Genomic DNA, 9,279 nt, shown 5'->3' on the forward strand with positions numbered 1-9,279 from the left:
CCCAGCTGATGACCCGTATAGGCCCATAGGTTCACACCTGCAAGAAAGGCACTGGTGGAGGTGCGTCAGGCAGAAATGCCCAGCAGGCAGACCATTAGCCTGTGTCAAGTCAAGTAGAGTCAAACTAAGGTTGATATCACTGATATCAATTTTATGCCCGAAGCCTTTCCATAAACTTGGAAAATCCTACTTGTAGTACCAGTAGACTTTTTGTAGTCCACTAGTACTACTAGTGAAGCCAAAAGTTGTATGAGTAGACCCAATGCAAACAAGGTAGGAGGGATTGTTGACAAATATAGCACCCTGATTGGTTGTTTAATTTTCAAAAGCCAATGGAAAGCCTGAATTGTTTTTGCCATATAAGGCTTACTAGCAGTACTAATAATCATTTTTATGTCTACTAGTATTACTAGTAAACATTTTGCTTCACTATTTAAGTCTACATGTGCACTAGTGAATTGAGTACATGTACTCTAAAATGGAGCTCTAGCAGAGCTGAACTATGGTTGATATCACTGAGATCAGTTTCATGCTCACACCCATGAAGTCCCCTCTTGAAGTCACTGACCCTGGATCTTTCTGGGAGTTCCTGAGCTCTCTCGTGGGCTCCTCTGGATCATTACTGACCTGCTGCTGGGGCCTGGGCAGACTCAAGGTTTCTCTCTGTCGCTGTGAAAAGTCAGACCTAAGGTTTTAGTCACACTGCAAAAAAAACATGTTCCCAAAAACAAAACAAGTGAAATCTTTATTTTATTTCATCTGATTCTTGTACACCTCCATTTATTTCCACCCGTGGAACACATCCGCACGGCTCGATGCAGCCGAGGAGAGCGGCAGAGATCCAAACACAAACAGACATGCAGATAATTTGTCAAACCTAATGGAAAAGGGCTTTTCCATTACTGTTTCAATCTGAACCGTAGCAAGACAAGCAGTCACTGGGGCAGCCGCTAATGGGGAAGTGAGCAGAAATAAAGCTGTTAAATAAATGCTTGTACAGAGGAGGGAAAAAAGCCAAATGTCACCACTGAATGGCATTTATTCCCCTCAGCCATTTACCTTCCTCACTGATTTTCCTTTGAGTGAAAAGACGTGTTCCTCCTGCTGCAGAAGGTTCAGCTCTCCACCATCCGGTAATCATTACGAGGTAATGAGTCATAATGGTCAAATCGATTGAGAGAGAAAGCACTTAAGAGGGGAATAAATTACTGAAATGCATTTTATAGTTAGCACTTTTTCTCTGCTGTATGTGCTGCTCTTGAATGTCATTCATCGTTGAATACAGGGTGGGCTCCAGAAGGAATGATGAAGGTCAGATCCTATAGATAAAGACGGCAGAGACGAGATGCTGGATCCTTCTGAGCTGTAAAGGTTGAGTAGATAAAATCTGTTGTCTGCAAAGTTTAAAGCTGCGCTCAGAGAAAAAGACAGGCTTTCAGCTTAGTTCTAGAAATATATTATCATTGCTGTTATTATTATTTATGTTTAGCATCACTCCTTTGGACAAGTTATAATTCTTTAAACTAAAAATGTCTGGTTGTTCTAGTGACACACCAGTAAAGAGACCCGAAATGTAGGAGTCAGACCAAGATTTCTAAAACAGTTTAATTAGTCCAAATGTCTGTGCACGGGAAAGCAAAAAGACAGGCAGAGGAATCCAAAAGATTAGGCAGAGATGAGGTCCAAAAGGCAAGTGAAGGGGAAAACAAAAAACAGAAGGGCTACATGACAAAGAAATACTGGACTGAAGTACAAGACTAACTGGCACGGAAGAGAGGTTAGAAATTACACCTGAAGAAGGAGGATAACAAGACACAGGTGAGGAACATCAGTGTAATCAGGGGGTGGCCACACAGAAGGACAGGAAGTCAATGGACCTGAAGCAAGAGTCACGCCTCAAATAGCACCAGATACAAGGGGTGCGTCTCAATGCGTTAACTCCGTGCTTCCTCCGTCCTATCTCCTCCATGACACCCGGAGGTACTCTCCCAGTCACCATTTTAAAGTGTCCCAAAGCGATAATTGTGCTTATAGGAGAGAGGAGAGAGGATGGAGGAGACTGATCGGAGGAGCAATGATCGAGGAGACACGAGAGCCGGCTTTGCAGAAGTCTTTTCACTGACCGCCACGCCCTCATATGGAATATCACTCTCTGATTGGACGCTGCAGCAGCTCAGACTTCACATGAAACTTCACAAACACACAACAGACTTTGATGAGAGAGAAAAGACGGGCTGAGGAAGAGAGGATCGTTCAGAAACTGCTAATAAATCTGGTAATAAAGTGTTCGCTGTGAGTTTAAAGCACAAAACACTGAACACAACCATCATCAAATCAATATAACAGAGGATTAATACTGAATTCTAATCAATAATATCTTCCTGAGACACAATAAGGTGGGTTATATTAATAAGCTTCAGAGTTCACAATCAGATGGGCTCAAGATAAAGGCTCAATATTTCATAAATAATCTCACAATTATGCATTTTACCGGTAAAGTGATCCGTGTGCTTCTAAACAGCACACAGAATAAACAGAGAGCAGGTTTTCTTCATGGTAACGTGTTTGTTAAACTGGTTAAAGGAACAGACAAATCTCTGTTACTGTTTCTGTTTGATCAGAGTTATTACAGCGCACATGTGCAGACACACAAACAGCTGTTAGAGCTGACTGACAGATGATCCAGAGGTGATCAGCTGATGCTGTCATCACTGAAACACGTTGCTTCATGTGACGCTTTGGAGGAGAGGATGTCCCATTGCTCTAAAATCGAATCTCCTCCATCCTCTCTCCTCTCTTCATTTCCTCACGTCTCTCCATCATCTCTGGTGGGAGGGACTAAGACGCAAGAGAACGACGCAAGTGGAGGAAGGAAGGATGGAACTTTGGAGCTTTGAGACGCACCCCTGGTCTGGCTCCTCTCATTACGTCCATTAATCAACCTAGTAAAGATAAATATGAACTGATTTTGAACTGACACCTACAGGCCTGGCATGCTTGCTACAGCTTTTCACAGTGGTCTGGAGATCTAAACATGAGATCTGTTGGTACCATAACAGAAGGGTCCCAAAAAGTGGGCTGGTAAGGGTCAGTCATTTGGGGACCTGTCCCGGTTTTAGTCGCCACAGTCAAACTAGTTCCTGGTACCCGTGTTGGAGAAGCACCTTCAGATGTTTTCATCTTTCCAGTTTGTGAAGATGGAGGAAGAAAAGAAGAGCCTGGAAACATTTCTTACTTTAGCTGGGTGTACCAAGTTTAACTTTATTTTGCTGGCATGTTTCCAATTTTATATAACAATAAAAAACAACAATAAAACCCGTTTCTGACCTCAGCCCCTGCTCCCTAACAGGGAAAGATTAAAGTTTAGTCTTACTCACAGTCCTATAAAAGTTGTTTGGGAGATAAAATGTGAATGTAGAGATCTGATCTCAAAGTAAAAGTTTTAAATTTGTCTCTTTGCAAAGATGAGATCAGAAGAAAAGCAGTGCAGCTGGGTCCGTAATGTTCCGACAGCACCCTGACTTTATGGCTTCAATCCTCTTTTATAGAACACTTATACGACCAAAGACGGCTCTGAAGAGAAGATTCCTCCTCAGTTTTCAGTTCTGTTTGGTATGAAATGTGGGGATAGACATCCTGATCAGTCGTCCTGCTGCCGCAGAAAGTTTCATCTGGAATTGCAGAGATAAGAGTTTTGAGGAAAGTAAATAATGTAGAGCCACCTGGCGGGCTTTCTCTTTGGTATCTCATCCCTTTGGAGGACGGGTCTGTCTTTGTTTATTGGCCACATCGGGTTGAAAAAAGCTCGACTGCTGTGGTGCAATATTGAAAAGTGGAGAGAGGGAGGCAATCCCCACACTCACAGCTGTCCTGCTGAGGCATCATCTTTTTTCTTTAATGCCATGTCTTCGTGAGAAGGGAAAGATCCTTTACTGAGCAGGAACCAAAGTGACTGGAGGTGAAACATTTCACCCAGAGGCAGAGTTTACTCTGAAGACGTTCTTAATGATGCCTGCGTGTGCAGTGGTGCACGTACTGTGCACTTGTGCATTAACATGTGTGTGATTTGATTTGCGAGGAAGAGGGGGGAAACTGATATTAGATTTGAGCATGTTCTGATTGGATTCAGAGGGAAACAGGCAGGAGAGGAGAATGTCAAAGAGTCCACCAGGACACACAACAGCTCCCGTTTCTAAAGAGCAGAGAAACACAACACTCACAGCAGAGTTTACATCAGCTGTTTCAGTAGCACGTCGCCAGCAACCAGCCACTTCCCCACGAGGAAGAGATAAAAGAAGAGCGGGTACAGATCCTGACATCTCTTGTCAGACAGCGGGCACAGAAAAGGAGCCCTGCCAGCATCAGAGAGCCGTCTCAGCAGCAGCAGCAGCTGATATCTGGATGAACCTCTGACTGCTGGTACACATCCTCGGACACCTCCTGGCAGCTGAACGTCAAAGTCAGACACTGAAGGAACAACAGCCTACACAGCTCCTCAGACACAAACAGCTCTCCACTTCCATGTGATAGAGGCCTGCTGGCAGGCTGTTTATTCTGGAGGTGGTCCCTGACAAACCCTGCTCTGTAGAGAAAAATAATACTGTAACATGGTTTTTGTAGGGGAGTCTGTGCAGTGGCGCAACGGTTAGTGCTGCAGCCTCACAGCAAGTCAGGTTTGCATGTTCTCCCCGTGCATATGTGGGTTCTCTCCGGCTTCCTCCCACAGTCCAAAAACATGCTCATCAGGTTAATTTGTCACTCTAAATTGTCCATAGATGAGGGTGTGTGTGTGAATGGTTGTCTGTCTCTGTGTCAGCCCTGTGATTGGCTGGCGACCAGTCCAGAGTGTACCCCGCCTCTCGCCCAATGACAGCTGGGATAGGCTCTAGTCACCCGCGACCTTGAACAGGATAAGTGGTATAAATGAATGAATGAATGGTTTTTGTGGGGCACCAGTTTGAAATCACCCTGTCACCGTACACTGAAAAACGAAAGCAGTATTACTTCAATTGGTCACACCTAAATGAATAAGTTATTTGAAATGAAGTTAATAAGTTCAATCAACACAACTAATTAAGCTAAATGAACTTAAAAATTTGATTTTTAAGTTCAACATTTTTCAATTTTTCATTAGTCCAACTTAAGGTTTTCAGTTGTTTCAACTCAATAATTTGCAAAACCTCAAAGTAAAATCTGACGAGGTGTTTTTATACTTTATTACACTGAAAAAAATGAAACAAATTGAGCTTACTTAAAAGAATCTAGGAAAAAAAATGCACTAAAAAGGTTAGTTAATATGACTTATAGTCTTAAGTTGAGTTTACTTTATGTCTACTTGTAAAGTTTACTTTACCGCATATTGAATTGACTTATTTCAAACCGTGAGTGAGGAGGGAATGTTGTGGATATTAGACCCAGCTGAACATTAAGATGTTAACCTGCCAAGAGCACAGGCTTTCTGTGCTCCACATGGCATGGACCTGCTGTCTGTGCCCTGTGGCATGGATTGTGTAGCTTTAAGAGTGTTTATTGTTTTGTATAGTGATAAATGATGTTTTTATTTGAATAACTATTACTGAAAGAGTATTTTAACAGGAGCCCTCACTGCTGTGGAGCACAGGCAGCCAGGACAAGCAGCCTATGCCCTAAAGCACAGCCAGGCAACCAATGCCATGAGGTGCCGCCAAGCAGCCTATGCCATAAAGCACAGCCAGGCAGCCAATGCCATGAGGTGCCGCCAAGCAGCCTATTCTGTGGGGTACAGCCAGCCAGGGCAGTGGACCACAAACAGCCAGCTGGTCCATGCCATGGAGCACAGACACACTGGCCTCATGTGGTATCTTAATGTGCATCAGGGTCTCATAGCCACAGCGTTCCCTCCTCATCCATGGTTTGTTCTTTTGGGTTTATTGTGTCGAAACAACTGAAAACTTTAGGTTGGATTTATGCAAAATGTTAATTTGAGAAGAATTAAAATACTAAGTTTATTTGACCTTTTGAGTTGTGTTAAATGAACTTGTTAATTTCATTTCAAATAACTTAATTCATTTAGGTGTGACCAACTGAAGCAATTAATTTAACTTGGTCCAACTACTTCTTATTTTAGTTGAAGCAACGCAGAATTTCAAGTTGATATGATCCACAAAAATACATTGGAAACCTTAACTTAAAAATATTGAGTTGGATTGATTTAAAAAATGACATCATTTCAACTGATTGAAGATTCCCTTTTTACAGTGACAACAAAGAAATAACTTACCAAACACAAATCTCCTTTCTTTTCACTCAGGAAATAAAATATTCAGTGACCCTGAAATTGTGGTTAATTAATCTGCCCAACATAAAGTTGTTATTCTGATCACCTCACCATCTGACCCAACACACCACTGTTAAGTCTGATGCTGTGTTAGTTTTAGCTTCTCCACACTTGATGCCATAAAGAGAGACCTTGAGGCTCCCTGTTGCTTTCAGAAAGAGATCGAGCTCAGCTGAAATATAGATTTATGTGTAGTTACACCAGCGTCACAAACTGAAGAAATACCTTCACTGAGTGTTTGTTTTGGTGGCGTTTTCAAAGCCTGGATGACTGGAGGAATCCACTACTGCAGCCTGTTTTTGTGGGTCTGATTGAAAACTGGACTTTGTAATGAAGCTGCAGGTAACCACCAGACGGTGTTCAGTGATCTGTTACAGAGAAAACTAATAAAACCTGCAAACATTAAGACAATCAGGGAGCTGAGCTTGATCCTGTGTGGTAAAAATAACCCGGTCACTGCTGCAGTAAAGCCTCTACCTGTTTAATTAACAGCTCTGCACATGTTCCTATCGCACAGTGTGGCAGGAGAAAGCACATTAAGACTCCTGCTACAGCTGGGGGCCACAGGCTTTATGAGCACTGTATATCAAAGTGGCAATAATATTTTATTTTGAGCTTAGTCACAGGTTTTTTTTTTGTTTGTTTGTTTGTCTGTTTTTTCTCTCTCTTTTTGAGAAACAATGGAGGATTTTTTTTTCCTTTTTTTCCATTTTTATTTACTCAAAGTTTCAAGATTATAGAAATGTATTTGTTCTGGATCCAAATTATCTTGTTGGTTTGGTTTTTAGCTTAAGGACATTACTCTTTTATCGCTCATTAATCTGACGTGTGATCCAATCAGTGCTGTGTTTGTACTGGGGTCAGGCAGTGGGGTTAACTGATTTACAGAAAAAATGGAGTCTATTGATAAAAGAAAGGAAACACTGGTGGAAATAAGATTTGATATTTTAACATTTTAACTACCAGTCTGCTCTACAGAGTAAAGAAAGCATCACTATAACACATTTTGTATCCTTCTATTAAAAAGAGAAAAACCAACAATGTCCGCCGAAAGGACTTCAACTGACGAAAGATGTCATAGATGAAAATTTACTAAAATTCAGCTTACAAAACTGAAAGATTACTTTTGAATTTTGTTTCAACAGAATCTGTTTAAAAAAACTAACTAATGAAACTTGCCTGGATTAAAATGATGGACGATAATGTGACCACACTAAACTCAGGTGTGTCATGTACTTAGTATCACAGGTGTCTTCAAACCAGTGATTGGTTAGTCTATTTAACGGGTAAACACTGCTGTTTGTTATCATGGAGTGTACCACACTGAACATGGAGCACAGAAAGCAGAAAAGAGGTTTGTATCCAGCGTGTCAAAGGTACAGACCATGTCCAAACAGCTTCAAGTTCTTGTGACTAAAACTTCACTTTTATTAAAAAGTTCAAGGTCTATAGGACTGAAACCAAGGCCCCACCCCCCACCCCCATGGACGAGGCTGCAAGAGGAACCTGGATGTTTGATTAAAGAGACAGATAATATGAATGGTATCTAAAGAGCCCAGAACAACATTCGGAGAGACTAGGGGCATACTCCAAGGTCAAAGGTCGGTGCTGTCAGATCACAAGACAAGAGAATCCAAGACCTGCTGGGTTTGTTTGTCCATGAGCTTAAAAGTCCAAACAGATTCAACAACAGCTGATCCCCAGTTTGGGCAACTGGTTTTACTGCCCTGTTTCCACCCAGTGGTCCGGTATGGATCAGTACAGTTTGGTGCGGGTTGGGTCACTATGACTTAAAAATGCTTGTTTTTTGTTTTTTTTTTTCATAAGAGAGAGTGAGCTGAATAAGATCTGCCCCCATTCAAAGTATTTGTGACGCTAATTCTGTCATTTCAGGACAAGAAATTTTCCCACTGAATTTGCCTCATTGAAGGCATCTATTAACATCCAATCAGGTTAGAGAACAAACAATGGGGGTTCCGTGTTTCTAGGAGCACCACACTGCTTAAGAGTGGCAGTTACCCACACCGGGATGCTACCGAGGATCATGTCATTCATGTTGTCAAATTACGAGGTCTTAAACAAAAAAACTAATTGCTCTGTGCAAAACCTACAACACAATAATAACTGAAGGAGAAGCAACAACTTCAAACCTTGTTCAGCACCTAAGGTTGCGCAAAGAACAGTAATTATACCTAGGGATACCTGTTGTGATATAATGATTTGGCTAGCTTTAGCTTAGCACCCATTTTATGCAACAGCACATGTTACTGTCAAGTCATTAAAGTTGTAGATTTTAACATGGCAGGGTTGTGTGATGTTCTTTGTTTCCTCCGTTGCACAGGAAGAGACAATTTTTTCAACCAATCAACAGACTGCAGTGTTTCTAGCTCCACCTTCTGGGGTGGGATCAGTGTGTCTGGCACCCTAACAGAAGGGTACCAAAGAGGTTGACAGTATGGGTCTGTAACTTGGGGACCTGTACTGGTTTTAGTCAAAGGAAATGCCACAAAAATGTGCACCGGACCAGGATGAACTGAACTGAACCACTTGAAGGAAACGGGGCTAGAGATGCACTCAGTGACTATGGTCCACCACCTCCAGAGTGAAACCCAAACCATAATGATCTTGAGGATGGTAGACACTCTGACTTGAGTGATCAGACCAGCATCACCAACCCCTATCACGATCCATCTCGTAAAGGAAATGATAATACTTGATGTTACGAAACTTTACCTCACATAACCCAGGATACGATGGACCACATCACATCCTGGGTTAAAAGTTAATGATTAACAGCTCCACAAGTCATGACCACAACACAGACACAATGAGGGACTTTAATACAATTTTTAGTCTTTTTCTTTTTTTTTTCAATTATAACTTTTGTCAGCTTCAAGTTTTTTCACTGACCATTGTGGGTTTTTCTTTACTTAATGGAAGGGTAACAATTCTATCCATGTATA

This window comes from Halichoeres trimaculatus, unplaced genomic scaffold, assembly GCF_033239565.1.
Source record: "Halichoeres trimaculatus isolate MK-OKI-2021-1 unplaced genomic scaffold, fHalTri1.1 fHalTri1_scaffold_14, whole genome shotgun sequence".
In the NCBI taxonomy this organism is placed as follows: Eukaryota; Metazoa; Chordata; class Actinopteri; order Labriformes; family Labridae; genus Halichoeres; species Halichoeres trimaculatus.